This window comes from Haemaphysalis longicornis, unplaced genomic scaffold (assembly GCF_048455015.1).
Source record: "Haemaphysalis longicornis isolate Haplotype H1 unplaced genomic scaffold, Haemaphysalis longicornis Haplotype H1 scaffold_1, whole genome shotgun sequence".
NCBI lineage: Eukaryota > Metazoa > Arthropoda > Arachnida > Ixodida > Ixodidae > Haemaphysalis > Haemaphysalis longicornis.
Window position 1 is genome coordinate 3,358,026 of NW_027526203.1, and position 19,403 is coordinate 3,377,428.

Below are 19,403 nucleotides of genomic sequence, written 5' to 3' on the forward strand. Positions count from 1 at the left end.
TGACCAACCAGTCGGAGACATCGCCACAGTTACATCCGATCAATCTAATTGTTACATGGTAATAATAATTAACGGTGACTGGTTAGTAAATGATCGGTAAGTGTATGGTTCGCTGGGCAAAAAAAAAAAAATCAGGACAGGCGGCAGTTCTTTGTGAATTTGGAGTGAAGTTGCCAGTAGGGTGAGATTGTTGCTAGAATCATTTAGTAAAAACGGAGGTCGAACGTGTGATGTAATAATTGGTAATGCAGCAGTAAATGTTTGTGCAGTTTCGGCCACCAAAGCAAATGCTGCAGCCATCACTGAAGTGACAAGAAACACATTCTAGCATACTGGCAATTAATTACCTTTAATCGGGTTTGCCCAGGTAATGCAGGCCCGCAACTTGGCAGACCTTCCCCTGGCCGTATTTATCAAGGACATATTTACTGCTACCATGTGTTTGCATCTCCTCCTTTGCTTGTTTCTTTTATGCACCTTTTGTCTCTCTTTGCTACATTCTTTGCCTCATGTGCTGCGTGTGGACTGCACTCAGCTCGTACAGAAACTGGCTGTGCATCCGACATAGAAGCACTTTCCATCATGAGACACCGGATTTTTTTACCTGTGAGCCGTATAACCCTTTTGTAATAATAAATGACTGTTGCTGGTGGCAGATAACTGAATAGTAGCTTTCCTGTGATATCCAGATTTCAACCCCACACTTTCCATCCAACTGGAGTGCTTTCCATCCTAAATTAATTTGCGGTAAATTTATTGGCCAAAACAATTTAAAGTTAATCCTTTAATCTTTAACCCACATTTTAAAGTAAACGAGCATTCATTTACGTAAAAAAAATGTCAGCTGACCAGTTGAACCTCGTTATAGGAGACATGGATGTAAGAGACAAATGGGTATAAGAGACACTATTCGCCCACATGGTTGGCTGCCCTATCTTTCCCATTAAATTGACCTCTTTTATGACAGACATCGGATGTAGAAGACAGTTGGTTATAAGGGACACGTCATCCTTGAACTTGAATCATCCTCGAATCTCGCTTGTAACAGACATTTTAGCTTCAGATGCAGTGCCACCAGTCCCTAATTGCAGTTGCTTACATTGTGGAAACACAGGTGGATGACAGACGCCTGCAGTTGCTATTTATTATAACTTCAGCACACACACAGTGGTTCAGTCAGCTATGAAATGACGATGAGAAGCCCTGCCAATGCAAATACAACTTACAGAAATGGTTAAAGTTTACTGCCATCCATTGGAGCGCGACCGCACATGCGGGCTCTCCCACTCGCGTAGCTCCCAATTGAAAAGCATCGCAGATGTTGAGTCCTGCAAGCGTAATGAATAGCCTGAGCACACAGCGGTAGAAGCTGTGCGCTCTGGCTATTCATCAGGCTTGTGAACTCAACGTCTACGATTCATCTTCCACAAACCGTGAAAGGAAGAAAAAAGGTTGTAGAATCGGTTGTAAAAGACAGTGTAAGTACAGTCATGAAGCAAACGAAGATTCAGAACTGTTTCATAAATTCTGGGGGCCAAACATAAATTAGAATGAATCTCTTGCAACATGCTGTAGCGTTCTTTTGAGCTTATCTTAGTCATACGGTGCCCACATTGAACTATGGTCTGATTAGCGAGTGAAAACATGGTTCCCTGCTTATAAGAGACAGAAACTGCTCCCCGGTACGTGTCTCTTATAAAGGGGTTCAACTGTATTTGTGAAGTGGGCTGCGTCTTGCATCGGCTATGCAAGCTGTTTTTGTACATTGGTAAAAATAAGCTTTTCTAGACATTGTGCTTTCTCGTGGTGGGCATATGTTCCAGCGCCTGTGACTGGCTTGTGATGTGGGGCACATTTTGCTACAGGTGCTGCATGAGGAGGGACAGCCAGGGGTCCGAGTGCTGTGGCTGGTCCTGCAGCTGCACTGCCGCGACAGCTGACACCTCCCAAGACCGGTGGGTGCAGAGTTGAGAGATTTCAGCCAAATAACAATGTGTTACGACACAAACTCAGGCATACAGAAGGCTACACAGCATGTTGCCAGTCTACTGCAAGGAGAGCTGAAAACTCTATCCACATCTCCTGGACTTCGCTGGCACATATTATTCATCAAGAAGAATGACTGGATTTGCTTTATTAAAAGGTGTGTAACTTTTCAAAGCCTCAATGCAATTACCATTTAAAATATCCGTTGCTAGTAGGTGGAACGTTTAAGTGGCCAAGTGGCAAGCTTCTAGTGCTACAAGGGAGGGCTGTAATAGGAACACATGTTGATGGTGCCTTACCGGTATTTTCAAACAAAGCATGAAGTCAAAATATGGGTTTGCTACACAGAACGACTTAGTAGTCCCAGCACTGGATTTCTTACTTTTAATAGAATCATGACATGTTTAATGTCCCCTCCCCAAAGTTGAACACAGTGTGAAATCTAAGGTTTGAACTAAAAAGATGCACGAGATTCAAAGTGTGGGGGTAAAGTAAGCAGTATGTTATGTGCCCTTTGTATCGTTCCGCTCTAGTTCGGGTGATTACTGCTTGGGGGTGTTGTGGTGCTGCCACTCGTGTTTAACCTGATGTCTTTTGGCTGGGCGCACACACAGAGCATTTTGAGTAATGTTACTGACTGTCAATGGCGACAACGTGTACTCCGAGCTCCCATACTTACGCTGTTACCTACCGTGGCGAGAATTTTAAAAGTGAAGGGTTAGGAGCTGCGAACGGGGCCCGTTGCAGTTTTGATCAAGCTCCTGTGGATGGGCTCCCTGTCTGTTTATCAGGCAGGGGGCTGTGGAACCTTGCTGAGCATGAGGGTAACCTCAGTGGACTTAATACCCCTACCCTCATTCATACTATGCTGTGTGGTATTTTTCAAATCCGCCCTTTCAAGCGTTTAAAGCAATCTTCAAACCCCTATCCAACCTTGTCTTCGCAAACCCAGACAGCTTTCCCCGTTTCTTAGTTATGCAGATTGTCGACAAGTCAACCTCATAAACTTTGAAATCTGTTTTTTTAATCGCCAAGTTTATTAATTGAAATTGTGGTCGGGAAAAACTATGGTGCAAAGGAACTTGCATCTGGTGACATGCTCATTGAAGTTAGAAGTGAGGAACAGTCTATCAACCTTCTCAAGCAAACATACATAGGTGACCTACAAATCAGTGCAATTACCTAGTCAAAGCAAGCTTCCTTCATTGTCAGATAAAACAGTACATCCCAAACCCGCAACGTTGCTTGAAATGTGAAAGGTATGGACATACAGTTAAACCTCGATATAACGAAGTCGTAGTTGGGACCGCAAATTTCGTAAAATCGAGGTTTCGATTTTACAGTTCATTTAAGCAGTTATTGAGGTTTCAAAACCTTGCCAATTGCCAGGAAACAACTGCTATGTAGTTACTTCTCCAGTTAAAGCGAAATCTGTACTAAAACTGGCCGCGAAAATTGTGTGAATTAAGAGTTTCAACACTTAGACAATGGAATTCGGATAGCCGACGGTAGTTCATGTGTCGTCGTAAAACCAGTGCTTTTTCCGCAACGCCTCATTAAATATGACAGCAAATGAGGTTTCCACGTCTTATTTTTTTTTCATTTCGGTCACTACAAAACGCCGCTGTTAGTCAATTGAACCCGCGTCCATGCCCCGTGAACTTCCCCCCGGCGAGGTGCTCGTTCGAAGTTACGCCTCTTTTTGTCCGTTCAGTGGTAGGCTTAAGCGCGGCATTGAGGGGTGTGGCGGGCCAACAGCGGAAGACTGCTATAAAATTCTCGAAAGACTTTTTTCATGTACAAAGGCTCTGCAGTATGGGCGTGTGACGCAACCACGACACTCGATATAAAGCCATGATTGCAAGTTAAGCGGAGTACACGCGGACCGCTTCACTGTGTGGAGCAGCGCTTACGTGCTCCCTCTAACTTACCATAATTATCTTCCGGCCAAATTCGATTAAGCAATTACTTTTATGCCCACTGAGCCCCGAAGAAAAATAAACTGATTTCTCCGCACCGCAGCTGTCTAATGAACGCTGGTGGAACGAAGATGACCACGTTCAAAGAGAGCAATTTATTTCCACCAGCACTGGATGTTCAAGCTGTAGTGAAGAAGTCCGTAAGCAGTGCTTGGCCTTTCTTGACCAGGGTGAGCTTTACATGATGCTCGTATGCTGACAGCGCTAACAAGGCTTGCTCTTAAAATATTCGCGTGCGCCTGCGTGCTTCCGCAGAACGTCGATGGCATCCCACACTTCGGTGGCCTTTGGCTTCACCGGCACTTCCTCAGGCCCTTGTTCGGAACACTTTTCTTTCCCTTGGAGCGCTCATGCTGCTTACAAGACTCACCTAATGATGCACGAACAAAATAATAATGTGGTTATCAGCGAACACAACCTAGAGCAGCAGCACTAGAGAGCACCGTGAGCAAGGACGCGTAGAAAACAAGCTTGAAGTAGGCTTCGGCAGCCTAAGCATAGAGGGCGCTGGCGTAGGCAACGATGGAGACGTCAAAATGGCGGCCGCACTATTAAACCGTCCATGACCGCTAGCGGTTTGTGCAGCTTCTTTCTTCGCTTTTAATTGTTGTCAACCGCAGATTTCACCGCTTTTCTTTCATTTTAGCCTTTCAAGAGTCAATGCGAGTACTGAATTTTTTCAATGTAGGTTCTGAGAGGCAAAATAAAACGTGCCTCGACCGGAATTTCATTCTTCCTTTTTTGCCGTGACTTCGTTAAATCGGAAGCGCCGCACAAAATTACTTCGTAAAATCGAGACAAAAATAAATGCATTTAGCAAAATTTTTATAGAAAACTTGAAAAAATTCGTTATATCGCGAATTTCGTTAAATCGAGGTTCGTTATATCGAGGTTCAACTGTAGTAGCAACAACTCCCGAGGGCAAGAAGCTTGCGCGAAATGATCACAGCACGACCACCATACAGGCGAGTGTAACACCCCACAATTCAGGTGTAACTGCGATGGGCCCCACCCTGCGTATTCCCGTTCCTTTGAAAAATTTAAGCATGAGAAAAATTATCAACATTAAGGTTATGCAAAACTTGTTGTATCCACAAGCTCGGAAACTAATTCAATGCTTCCTCACAGAGCTCACATGAAATGGTGCAGTGGTCTGTGAGTAGGTCACGTAGAACCCATTCAATCAGAATCTTGTGGGCGATTCCTGAATTCAGGTGCGTTTTCTCTGCCGCTAGTGACTGCGATTCTGTCAGAACCTTTTTTTGTCTCCTGCCGCAATGCTTGGAGACCTTTACCTCAACAAATTACGCTCTGCAAGCCTACGAAAAAACGACGGACATCGCCGTAGTCAACGGTGCCGAGATCGCCTGTCACGCACGAATCTGGTCCGAGAAGCGCAACGTTGAAATGTCCAGGTTTAGTTGGCTGTTGTTCTGTGGTCTTATTTGTGAAAAAAAAGTCGGGAGCACAATAGGTTTGTGCTTTTCTTTAGTTTGCATAGACATTGAAGGAAGTGCAAAGTAGATGTACCGTTTATCCGCCGCGGTGGCTCAGTGGCTAAGGCGTTGTGCTGCTGAGCACGAGGTGGCGGGTTCGATTCCCGACTGCGGCGGCCGCTTCTCTGATGGAGGCGAAAAGCAAAAAACACCCACATGTACAAGATTTCGGCGCACGTTAAAGATCCCCAGGTGGTCAAAATTGTTCCGGAGGCCTCCACTACGGCGCGCCTCACTGCCTGTGTTGCGTCGGCGAGTTAAACCCTACAATCAGCAAGTACCGTTTGTGAAGTTCAGCAAAAAGTGTAGTTTTCCAGCGCTGTTTACCAAGGTTTTTCATTACTGGCATAAAGTTTTTCTGGTTATTTTTATGGTACGGTCGAATACTTTTTTTTTTTCTTTTGGAACGCAGTGACACGGTGTTTTTTATATTGTGGCTATGCTGTAGCAAACGAGTTAGAAACTAGGAATGCATTTTTCTCTGTCTTATTTTGCGACATCATGCTCTGCCTTACGGAGTGTTTCATTATCTGGCTTTTGGCCTAGGATTATAAGACTGGTACCATTTTATTTGCAATAAATAGATCTAGCAGGTGAGGCTGTTTGTATCACTCTGGCATTGATGGCCAAATTAAAGTCCACCTGCAGCTCTGCAGTTTCTTCTTTTGTGAGACCACCCTCTCCCTTGCCCCTTTCCGGCCCAACAAAAATATTTTAGAAAAAATGGCCACAAGTAATTAAATTTTGTGTATTTACCCCTTACTAATCATGCTTCGACAAGTTAAAATGGAAAGCTCAGAGTATTTCACACAGAAAACAAACCCACACATATGTATGGGCTGGGCTTCTATTCGTATGAGCCGCGCATAGTAAGAATACCTTAAAAACGGCATCAGGCGCAGAAAAACTGCATTTTTACGTATTATTTATAAGTTTTATATTGTTTTCAAAAGTACTTGCATTAAAAATAGGATTGTGTGAAAATAAATAACAATGATGTTTTAATTAATGTAATTAATAATTATAATTAATATTATTATCACAAGTAATTACGGAACTATTTCAAGGTTTAGGCGCCAGAAAACATTACCAACAAGCCAGCACAAAACCGCGAATAATTGAGACACCAAGAAAGCAAGAAAAAATTATTTATCGCTAGCGCTGCAGTGCACGAGCCCGCCAGCCTATACCGCCCAGCAAAATTTTCGTAACGACGAAAGCCCAGCCCACACATATGTGTGGGTTCATTTTTCAAGCGTGATGACGGAACGCACACGAAGGGAACGGGTGTATTTTTTAGCCGATCGTGTTTTTCCAAGTCCTGCAAGTCGTGTCTTACGCTTGTTATTCAGAAAATATGAGAATAGCAAGAAGAAATATCAGTTTTCATCTTGAAGGCGGCTAGCGTAATCGTGCCTGCTGGGGCGCCATTTTTAATGTGCAATTTCTCGTCCCCTGGTGGCAAAATGAATGAACTACCGAAACCAATAAAGTCTCGGAAGTGTTCGCAGCGGCTACCCGGGGCTGTGAAACCGAAACCGAACAGGCGCTACTAAGTAAACGAATTCGTTGACCCACACGTTTGTGTGGGCTGGGCCGTAAAGGGTTACGGGATGTTTCTAAAGAAACATCTGGTAAGAGTAAGATAAGCCTACTCTTGAGCTAGGATAACAAGACTGATAATTTCATTTGTATTGAATTGGTCTAGCAGGTGGTGCTATTTGTATCACTCAAGCGTTGATCACCAAAGTGCAGGCACCTACAACCTCCTGTTGGTTTCAGATGCATTGCGGGACAATCTCTAGTTCTGTGTGGCTGCTGTGCTTTAGTCTCATTGGTAGCACAAAAGTAACAACAACACATGGTTTGTGTGCCTTTCTGTGTTCTGGAAAGACACTGAGATAAAAGGGTAAAGAGGATGTACAGTTTCTGAAGTTTAGCAGTAGAAAATTTAATTTACCCTCACAATTTGTACGGTATTCGTGTAAATTTATGTCAGTCTTTCCAGAGTTATCCTTGTGTTAGTCGCATACTTGATGTGCTTTTCGTCGGGAAGAACAGAGCTACGAAATGATGCTTATTATATTGTTGTATCTATGCCATAGCATTAGTTACCTTGACCTGAAACTTCAAATGCATTTTTCGCAGTTTCTTTTTTTGTAAGACTACGCTCTGCCTTACGGGGGGCTGTGTAATGTTGCTCTTGGGCTAGGATGACAAGTCTGGTACCGTTGCATTCGTATTGAATTGATCTAGCCCGTGATGCTATTTTTATTACTCTGTCATTGCTCACCTAATTGCGAAAATGAGTAAAGATGAGACGATTTTGTACGAATTGTTCATATTAAGTGTTCGTCTTCTTCATGCATTTCAAAAGTCTTCAAAATGAGCAAAAATAGCAGAGCCTGGCAGAGCAGACCTTTGGAATTATATCCATATAAATCATCATTGAGTTTGATCAAGCGAAATTGCTCTAAGCCCCCGTAAGAAATGCCTGAATAAACAAATTTTAAAGCACTGTATTTCATGAACAAATGAACCTATGTTCAATTACATTTTTGAAATCGGTGTAAAAACCTATCCATATTGCCATTTTTCATCTAGCTGGCACTAAAAAAAAAAATGACAGACTTCCATGATGCCCAGCGGCCGACAGCTTGGCCGAAACGTCGTGATTTTGGTTTCATCAATGTGTTTACGGTTTTGGTTTCATCAAGGCTATGAGCAGCTATCGAACCTGGCTTTGGCTTAGCCATAAGGTAGCAGGCTCTACGCGCCATCTGTTTGAAATTCTGTGTTGCAGTGTTGGCTGCTGCGCCAGAATCAATGAGAACTGATCAAAAGTAAAATGTTTTGTGTCTCATAGCAAATAGAATAATATCCGCATGAAAGGTTATAGTTTATTGGAGGTGAACATCAATTTAACCGGCCATTTTTGGTGATCCTTGCTTTGCTGCCCGCACCTTTGCGTTGCTGCATGATTGAACAAACAGAGTCTTGGACGCCTTGCCCTCGCTTGTCAATTTGGTGCACTTTTGTTTTGAGGTAATTACTCATATTCGCCTGTGAACTAGAAACGGAAAGGAATCTGAAACTTGACACGAACTCCCTGTGAAACGCAGGGATGCTGGTTGACTTTTACCTTCCCCACCCCCAATTTTTCTGTATTCACAAAGGAACAAATAAACTTCAATTCAATTCAACTTTGGGGTTAGCTTTGCTTAGCGAAGGATGGTGTAATATTAATTGGGCCTTCTGACATGCTCTAGTTACGTTGTCTGCGGCAAAGTTCGTCGACTCTTGCATCCCTGTGACGGGTGAAGAAATAGCTATATATGTTCAGCGTCGCACGCACTCAAACCGTTGTTCGATAGAAAAAATGCAAGCAAACATCTTGTTTTACGAATACCGCCGTGGGGTTGCATAAACAGTGCTGTTTACCGGACACGAAGGGAGGCCTGTTATCTGATCTCTTTCGGCTCTGTGCGTGACCTTCTAACGGCAATAACGCGGCGCGCTCGCTAGGGCCAAAGGTAGATAACTGCATTTTGTAAACCTCTAGATATAGTACAAAAACTGCGTTACTGGCTCAGAGTTGATTATAGTGCATGGTAGAACGCCTGATATAGTAGATAGGTCAAATGTAATGGGCAGGGGACTTGCACAGTGGCCTGTACGGAGGTTAGGGCGGCACCATAATGCCGTGAAATGGTGTTACATCTCCTCCAAATGGCATTTGTGGCTGCTCCAAACCTGCTGCGAAAACGCCTTTGTGGCTGCTCCAAGCCTGCTACAAAAGGCACTTTTGCCTGCCTGCTCCCAGGATGCTCCAAAACCCATGTGCCCTGTTCCACCCCTGTTTACACCGGTGGCTCTGAAATGGGGGTCCGTGGACCAAGAACATTTGAGAGGTCCGTGAGCCTCTCTCAAAATTTTTCCACCCGTCTTTTCTCGATTCTGCCAGCTCTTTCTTGCACGGCAAAAACGTGGCTTCGCTGCGGTACATGTACGCTCAGTTTCTTCGTGTAGCGCATATTTGAACGTCTACTTTTTGCAAAACACGCTAGCTCTGAGCAAAACAACAGACACAGAAAAGGCAGCATATCGGTGGTTAGAAGACTTAGATTCAAGAGCAAAGTGTTTACCATTATGAGGCACATCGCCATTAACGTCAAACAGAAAAGGTGGGCATTGGATAAGTGTGTGGGCGACGTAAGCTGCAAGTACAAATTGTTTGAAATCTTGACACCGTTCAACATATGCTTCATCGTGGGGTCCCCCATCACTTTCGCAAGCCCAAAAGGGGTCCTCGGGGCAGACATGGCTGAGAACCACTGCCTTACACCTTAAAATTCGTACTGCCAACAGGCTCTAAAATATGCTTTTCCATCAAAAATATATTCGGCTACGAAAAGCGTTTAAAAAAAAATTCCGCACCATCTCCACTAACGTGAAACCTTGGGAGGAGCGAAGCATGCAGTGTATAAGTGCAATGAATGATTGTAAGTCTCTCTCTTGCCACATGGTCTGCACTGATTGGGCGCCAGAGGAGTGCCGGCAAGAAAATCAATCGCGCGCTTGCTGAGGCAGTGGTGCCCTCTCTTGCGCTGAACTGGATTTAAGCAATTAATTGAGAGACAAACTGGCCGTAAGTTGTTTTCGGGTCATACGCCGCAGCATGCGTTCTAGCGCGAAGCGTCGGAAAACGAGTGTCCCAGTGTGTTCTTTTAGTACGCATTTTTGCCCGCGGAGATGAAGCGTTCTAGCACGAGGTGTTGGAAAATTAGTGTCCCGGTGTGTCTTTTTAGTACACATCACATTCTAGTGCGAGGCGTTAGAAAACGAGTGTCCCAATGTTTTAGTACAGGGACATCCCTCTTGCTGTCACTCGGCAGTGGTGATAGCTGAAGGGTCAAGAAGCTAATCACTCTGTTCCAACACTGCAGCTTGGTGACTACGTGACCATATCAGCGTGGAACCTGCCCTCTCCTCTCGCCTTTCCCTCGAACGGAAGGACCGCAGCGGCCACGCGGCAATGGAAAGCTACGTCGCCCCTGTGTCATGCAAAGCAAGGATATAAAGAATGCAGCGATCACTGAGGGGGCCACTCGGCAGCGGTGACAGCTGAAGGGCCAAGAAGCTGATCGCTCTGTTCCAACACTGCAGGTTGGTGTGCCAAATTTACTGCAGCGCATACAACTGATGGCTTTTTGAAGTGTTGTGCGTGCTTGCACTTTTTGCCTTTGTGCCGAATTAACAAAAAGGCAGGAAGGAGTCAAATTCATGGAAAATGCATTTGAGGAAATGAAAAAGAAATTCGAAGAAGAGCGTCTAGAAAGGTAGGCATCAAGAAAGGAGAATGACAGCTTACGTGGCATGTGCAGCAAGCTTGCGAGTGCCATTGCACAACTTCAGAGGAAGCTCGACGAGTGTGAGCAGTATTCCCGCAGCTCAAACCTTGACATTAAGGGCATTGTGCAGACTGACGGCAAAGACGTCACAGAGCTCGTATGTACGATAGGTGCACTGATAGCCGAGCCTCTTGTTGCCAACGACATTTAGGTAGTATGTCACCGTGTCCCCACCTCCCAGACAACGCACATACATCCTAGGTAAGTACCAGGGATGTCCCACCTGGGAGTTCGGGAACTCCCAGGGACATCCCACTTAAGTTCCAAAAACATCCCAAGTGATACAAAAAAGACCTCGCTGGGATGTCCCAGACCAGGACTTTGCTGGGAGGTCTGACATCCCATGTAGAACAAAGAAAGGACATTTTTGGGATGTTCCAAAAAGGTGCTCGTAGGTCCTTTTCAGGACATGTTTCATTAATGCTTGTGGTTATAGCTCAACATTCCATTGCAATGGAGCTTTTCCTCCACTCAAGTGCACAATTAGAACTCTGCAAAACCTTGCAAAACCATTTTATTGGACGAATTTCGTACATAACAGAGATCAGTGGCAAAATCAAGCAGCACTTAAGTCTTAAAGATACACTTTTAATACCACAAGCAAAAGTTCTTTATAACTTGATGCATGACTTTACTTCTGTTTCTCACAATAAATTCGAGTAGCTGAAGCAGAAGTGAAATTTCACATGAAAAATTTCTAAAGGTAGCACGAGTTATGTACAGAAAGATAAGAATCGTCTCTTCTCTTTTACATCAGAAATGTGCCATGCACCTGACTAATTCATTTACAAAATAGAGTGAGCCTAATTTCTAAGCAATTTATGGCATAAAGAATAAGGTCTGAAAGTGCAGTACTTTATGAAATACCAAAAGGTGAAACATGTTTCACGACAAAGGAAAAGCGCATTAGTGCACAGAAAGTTACTGACAACCATTAAAAGGGCCATGCAGACAAAACACAAGTTTGGTTCATTAAAAAGATTGCCTCGATAGAAACATTTTGACACAACTTTAAAGGGGCCATGAAGACAAAATACAAGTTTGCTTTAATCGAAAGATTTCGTGTTTTATAGTGCCCCCAGCGCTTGTCCAGAAGAAAACGATGGTTTGTTCACTGCGAAATTAATCAATTTAAGCTAAAATTTTGATTTTCACGCCAAAACGTGTGTTTGAATGACAGCTGCAGTGATATAAGAGCAGGTCTTTCAGCTAAAGTTGGTGTGGAGCGGAGACTTGTTTACTGTTAGTTGACCTAGATGGTGCCACCACACCACGGAAAGCAGTCTTATGTTTTTGGTTTGTTTGTGACCGTATTTAAACATGGCTTGTTTTTATTCATGGAGAAAATAATCATTTGTGAAACATGGTGCTCGCTCGACAAATATGGTCACGTAAGACCATATTGTCGACCTTGCGTCAGTTGGCCAGTGTTGTCTGAGACAATTCCAAAGCCCCGCAGTGCTATGCATCTAAACGAAGCATAGTGCGTGCAGTACCAACAGCAGTACGCAGAGGTACTTCAATGTTTATGTGTGCTTTCCTAACTTTCACTGTTTGTCCCACCATTCTTATCGATATAAAAAGAATGTGCCCTAAATTTAAATGAAAATAGCTCTTTGGGCATGCTTATGAACTCTGCCTAATTTGTGTTTGCCGGCCTCAGCCAATCGCACAGCTTGGCATATGACATCATAGGTTCTGCTGCGGTAAATGAGCTAGTGGGTCGCATGGCTATTCCCTTTTTTTCCTAATTATGTAGCTTATTTGAGTGAAGTTTACGTTAAAAGTGGTGTCAACCTGATTCTACCGAGGCAATCTTTTGAAGGAACCAAACTTGACCTGTCTCCATGGCCCCTTTAAATGTAAACGTTGTTCAAATAAGCTACATAATTAGGAAAAAAGGGAATTGCCATACGACCCACTAGCTCACTTCCCACACTAGGACACGTGACACCATACGCACAGCCGTGCGATTGGCTGAGGCCAGCAAAAGCAAACACAAGTTAGGCAGGGCTTATAAGCTTGCAGAATAAGCTATTTTCGCTTAAGTGTAATGCATATTCATTTTATAGCAGTAAGAATGGTGGGGTGAAACAATGGAAGTTACAAAAGAAGAACCAGTGCGTATTGCTGTAACTACTGCGCACACTATGCTTGTTATAGCAGCACAGCACTGTGGCGCTTTGGGGTTGTCTCAGACGACACTGGCCGAGCGGTGTAAGCGACATTGTCTTACGTGACCCTAATTGTAGACGTACCCCATGTTTCACGAAGCAATTAGTACCTACCGTAATAAAACCAAGCCAGGTGCAAATACAGTCAAAAACAAAGCAAAGGTGAAGACAGCATGGTGGCGATATTTAAGAGGATTGATGGTAAACAAGGCTCCGCAGTCCGCTGCAGGCAGGACGGCGCACTTGAAATTAGCTTGAAGACCCTTCCTTGTGATGTCATGGCAGACGTCACAAAACACGATTTGGCGGGAGAATCAAAATTTTAACTTAAACTGATTAATTTCTTGGCGAATAAAGCATCATTTGCTGCCCGACACGTGCTAAGGGCACTACAAAACCCCAAATTTTTCGAAGAAAACAAGCTTGTATTTTGTCTGCATGGCCCTTTAATGTGGCAGTCACACTCCCTCAGGCCGCACGGCCACTTTTGAACAATACAGGGCTACCGTAAGGCATCGCTTTGCACCACACACACATAGAAATCATTGGAAAGGCCAGCTGATCTAGTTCTGATTGATATAAAATACTAGTTCTAAAACCTACTGCAAAGGAAAAAAAAAACTTATAGAATAAAATTTTGGATCACGTGTACCTACATTTGAAAAGAATTATGTAGAACTATTCAACGTAAAGGGAGGACATTTCCTGTGTGCTTAGAAGACATGCTAATTGGCCACATGATGACAAATTTGTTCTCAGCCAAATAGGTTTTCACCTGTCTGCTAAAAGGCAAATAAAAGCTAACAGAAAAAAATTGATGAACAGGTAACATTACACGGCTTAGAGCAGAAGAATAACACTTTGCACGTGTTGGCTGTATGCATATTTTCCTACCTTTAAAATTTGGATGCATTTTGTTACCATTTTACGCACGGAGGTCTAAATGTGGAAAGATATGTGCATGCATACTTATGAGTTAGCGTTGAAAATGTGGGACCGTGTAAGGATGTATATTGCGACATTTTAACCTTGGCAATTAAAAAATTCCAAATAAATGCAGCCAAATTTTGACGGCAAACAAATCAGTCTACAGCCAACATGTACAAAAACTATCACTGCTCTGCACTGAGTCATGTAAATATCAAGTAGAGAATTTCCCTTTTTAGACTTTTTTAGCAGAAATATGAAGAAATTTTGAAACCAATTGAATTCCAACATGCAGCCACTAATTGGTATGTATTTTGAATGCACAGCAATCTATCCAATTTGTTTAATTGTTTTCTATAACTTCAAAAATACAGAGGCAAGTGAAGCAAAATAAGATTTCTCGAGTTTTAAATTTGAATTTGTCTCTCATACACTAAGACATGGTTTCTCAAAGTGGGTTCCGCGGAACCTAGGGGTTCCGCAGGCCCCTCCTCAGGGTTCCGTGAGCCACTGATAAATTTTCCCTGGTTCCGCAGTCACAAAGTCTTGTATGGTGAACTTGAGGTGCGATCGATCTAAGGAACCCCCATTACTCACGCCCGAGTGTCAGTAAGTACATCTCGGCGCATAACCGAAACGCGCGAGCTGCGCAATAAATCTCGCCAGCAGCTTGTAGCCAGCCAGACTCCGAAAACGGGCCACGTGGTTAAACTATTGCACTTGAATCTCGGCCTTATATTACTCCCATGCGCATTTCCCCTGTTTGGAGATAGGTGCCGCTAGCGTACGCATTCGCGTAAAGTCGACAGGAAAAAAAAACGATACCCTTGCTTGCTTTTGAATTTATTGCACGGTAATGTAGTATGAATGGAATGAAAACTGGCGGGAGTGGGGGGGGGGGGGGGGTTCCTTGGCACTTAACGGAACTTAGCAGGGTTCCCTGGGACCAACATGCTTGAGAACCCCTGCACTAAGATAAATAATATTGATATCACTCAAAACTAGACAGGCTGCACTTTGTAATAGTACATTAGCCATGTATGTGGTGTTAGTTGACGCACAGCAGAGACCATACAAACGTCCAAATGGACAACCACACCCTGAGGGAGTACTGGTGCCATGCACCTTATTCTGGCATGATGCCCTGAAATTTGTAGTTTTTTTACCACGTAGTAGCTTACCACACACACACAAAAAAAAAACAGTTTAGATTAGTGTCAGGAAAATATACATGAGCAATCAAGAAAAAGAAAATCAGATTAAACGACTTTCATATCATTCCTTGGCAGTCACTGCATTGGAGCTCCAAGGATTTTCTAGTGTGCCGCAGCTCTTTCTGCAGCACGTCAGAACTGTGTTGCTGTCTTCTTATCCTTTTGGAGTTCCTTGTGGCTGGGGAGGCTTTCCATGGCCCATGAAGCTGCCTGCACATAATTTAGAAAACAACTTGTAATGAATTCAATGAACAGTGCAGACACCGGCTAGCTTGAACACTGCCAGTAAGGAAACAAAACTCGAGCATTACCGAAGTGTACAGATAAACATTTACCCATGGTGATTTCACACCATGGGTAAAACGGCATGCTTACGAGTACAAGCTGAGCTTCGCTGATCTCTCACATAGCCCTTCCTGATACGTGCTCTCGTGATTGCGCTACAGTCAAAATAAACCTCGTGGCCAGAACTCACAACACTAAAGCAGCCCGCTGCCATGCGAAACCTTGAGGAGCTTGCGGGTTGTTTTGCGCAGAAATTTGATGTGTGATAGAAATTTTGCTATTTAGTTCTGTTTCATGGACATGACCTTTACATTCCATGATTGCCCAAACATTTCACCTGCTTCAGATGTAAATGAAACAGTTTTTCTAAATAATTTTCAGTCAAAAGATTTTGAACTGGCTCTTACAATCATGCTTGTTGGCACAACGCATCACACACATGCAAGCTACTGCAGCCATTTACCATTAAACATTTGTCAAATGCGCCATTACATTAGTCTTCCCTGGGATCCAATGGTGCAAAGCACAATGAAATAAAACAGAGTAACAATAACAAGGACGACACTAGACACGAGAGTCGCAGTTTTCCGGTAATGCCCACCAGGTTTAAAGCTGCCTGTAAAAACTGCTAACTGCATCTCTGAGTGTCTGCTTGCTGACAACAGACTACAGGAAACTGGCAAAAAAAAAAAAAGAAATATAGCTGCTTGGCAGTTAAAGACTGACTGCAATACCTATATTCAGAGCATATCGTGCAATTTGAGAAAGATTACAAACAAAATGAGTGAAAGGTTGTGTTTACCGCTCATGAAAAATTGTTAAGGCTTTTTAAGAGTAACCGCACTGTGAAGTCAGTCTTCGTAGCCCTTTAAACATGATGCACAACTACCCCCACAGTGCCCTTCTTTAAAACAGTCGTCAAAGCGGCCCAGATCTGAGTATTCAAAGCGGCCCAGATCACGTTGCCATTTGTTGCATAGTTTGTCGGAATTCTCTTTGCTGTGGAGGTTGTGTAGTCGCCAACATGCCCATCTACAAACGGCCGCAAAGTTACAGCAGCAAGCCACATTTAGATTGCAGCACAGTCATTAGCACATACAAGGGCAAGCGATCACGCGAGCTGAGTAAATTGAGCACATCACACACTGACATGCTACTCAGTGAAAAATGTTAAACGCGTAAATTATAACGCATAACGCCTTGCCGCTCTATCATTTCTGAAAAAAAGAAAAAAACGCAGTCAGTACCGAGGGCTGTCACTGGACTGTCTCACGCGCTGACAAAACCCGAGACGTGGTTTTATCTAAATACATGCGAGAAATGAGTGATTTCGTTCCGGGTAGCGCGGGATTGATGATTGAGGCCTAGAACCAGGAACTAAGCTACGCGAAAAGTTTTAGTTAGTCAAACTATTGAGGCCCAATAATGTCTCTTTGTCTAGTTGTTCTTGCTCGGCTTTCCAGCATCGGCGGCGTTTTTTTTTTATCTGTTGCAGTGATGCCCTTCTATACTAGTTGTATAATAAATTCATGTAAAATAATCAACAGCTAGATGTACAAAACAAGTTGAGCGACGCGAAACAGTGCAGCAAGCGTTGCAACTTCTCCCGCCACCCCGGGAGAAGCCTTTTGACCGTTTCCACACTGAGCACCCACCTTCGACCACAGAGCAAGAAATCATGCATAAAACACAAGAGGGGCATTGGAAGGGTTTAAACACTGAGTGGTACATATAAACGACTTGCAATAGTTACCTTGTGAAATGACGTTCCAGCAGCACGGGAGCACGGCTGCGCACATTTCCATCCGCGGGCGGCCATGTTTATAAAACTGCGATGGCTGAATCGGCTGAATCAGTTTCGTAAAAAGCTCACAGATGTCTCTTATGGTGTGGAATAACAACGAAGCTTTAAAAATGTATTGAGATGTATTAAAATAAAATAGAAATTTTAGTTTTTAACTTATAGTTTGAAATATTGTACATAAATACGACATAAAATGGCAACAAGGCAGACCCAGAACCAAGCAGCAGGCCATCTGAGCGGGATGGTTCTTTCCTCCCTTAGAAAGTTGCCGTGCTCAAAAGCAGCGTTTTCAGTTGGTTTAAGTAGTCTACTAGCCTTTCTCTGAAGCACTTCCTGCAACAATCACGCGCTACCTGCGGGTACGCGAGGCATTTGCTCGTGGAGGAAAGAAAAGTTTTTCTTCCTCCATGCATTTGCTTTACGGCTGTACCTCCTTCACGCGCATTACACGCGCCTATGCGTTTTATTCTTCTATGCACAAAAACAAAATATCGGGCAGACCGAATCAACAAAAAGCACGCATGCGCTTCCGCATACATCCCAATCACAGCCATTCTTGGACATTTTTAGGACACTCCCAGTGTGGAAGTCCCAGGGATGCCCATAGGCTGTGCTGTTTGGGACATGGGATTTAGGGCCTTTTTTGGGATGTCCTTAGGATGTTTGGTGTTGTCTGGGCTGAGACGCAGACAAGACTAACATGATTGTTCAGCTTAAAAGCCAGCAGAAGCAGTACTCTGAGCTTCAGAAGGCTCGCAAGAGCCGCCTTAGGAACAGTCAGATCGGAATTGACGACGAATCTTCGATCTTCGTAAACGGGCACCCTTGTCCCTCAGTGCCGGGCCTAGCTGGTTTAAAGAAATGCGATTGCCACTGGTGGTTTCTCTGGACACGGAATGGCAAAATCTATGCTCGCAAAAACGAAGGAAGTGACCTTGTGCGCATTCAGTCCGCGAGTGGCCTGAACAAAATTGCGCAATGTAATCTGCGCTTATCTGTGCTCAACATGCTGTAAATGTGCAGTACCAAGAATAAATCCTACCATCTGAAGTGATGCCGGCTGATTCACAGTGCTCCGTATCGTCAGTACACATAAATGCGCCCTCAGTCTCACCCAAACAGGATGAGGTTTGCACGTTCCTTCATGAGTTTGAATTTTTGTATGACTCTCAGTTCCCTAAACAGTAGTTCTCAACCATAAGTGTGGCGAGGATTCTTGTTGGGCTAGTAAAAGCGATAAAGGACACCATCAGGAACTATGTTGATTCCAGTCATAGTTCCAAACAGCTAGCACCTGTACCTTGCACTTATTTAAGGCCCATCTTTTGTGCGACTTTTATGCTGATTCGCATCATATTGTCAAACAATCTGTACTTGCAGAATACAGACGCCAAAACCCTTATACACAAGAATTTCCACCATGCACTGGGCGCCGCCACTTTTTAACGATCGATACGCCACCTCGCGGGCATTTCTTGTGGACTGCGCGGCGAGGAGACGACGACGCAGTCAAACGCTGATCCGTGCCGTGCGTGGATATCAGACATCCCAGCGAAATTGAAAATTGGGAAGTATCATTTATTCGGTAAGTCAGCAGCGCGAAGTTTAACTCCGATTTAAGGAGAACGTTGAAAGCGTCCAAGAGCTGTAAGGCTTGCCCGTAAATTCCGTTTCCAAACCGTGAAGGCGGCGTGCCAGCCGACACTCTCTTTGTCCTTACGGGGGTTGCCTGTGAGGCTTCGTTTCGTCGTGCCAGCAGGATGCCTGAAATTTTATCACCAATTGATGTTTATTTTCTTAATTCTGGGCAGGTTGGTGTTATTGCCTTTACTTGCAATGTACAAAAGCTACTCCTCCGGGTGTCATAACCTCGTTGTTGGCTGCACCAACAATCAGCGTAAGCGTAAAGTGCTCATGCAATTAAAAGAAGCGTAAGTGCACCATGACAAAACAAGTGTCTGCATGTGCGGACTATAATCGCTGCACAAATTTCCTGTGTCCCTTGAGTGCCACTGCTATTGGGTTGTCGTGCTGAATCCGCTGGGTCGTCTGGTATCCACGCATGGCAGGAAACAACAGTGTGACTGCGGCGGCGTCTGCTCGCCCCGCAGTCCCCAAGAAATGGCC

General features: G+C 44.0%; 1 long non-coding RNA gene across 3 annotated transcripts in view; it reads left to right on the plus strand.

Annotated features, from left to right (window-relative positions):
- LOC144162922 (uncharacterized) overlaps positions 1-19,403 on the plus strand; it is a 42,443-nt gene that overhangs the window by 3,349 nt on the left and 19,691 nt on the right. Inside the window, exons 3-5 of one of the 3 annotated variants that reach the window (XR_013320797.1) lie at positions 1,866-1,955; positions 2,014-2,143; positions 10,408-10,627. This is a non-coding gene — a long non-coding RNA (uncharacterized LOC144162922). Of the gene's footprint in view, positions 1-1,865; positions 2,144-10,407; positions 10,628-19,403 lie in introns of all 3 variants that reach the window. The other 2 variants (XR_013320796.1, XR_013320799.1) reach the window with 2 other exon arrangements.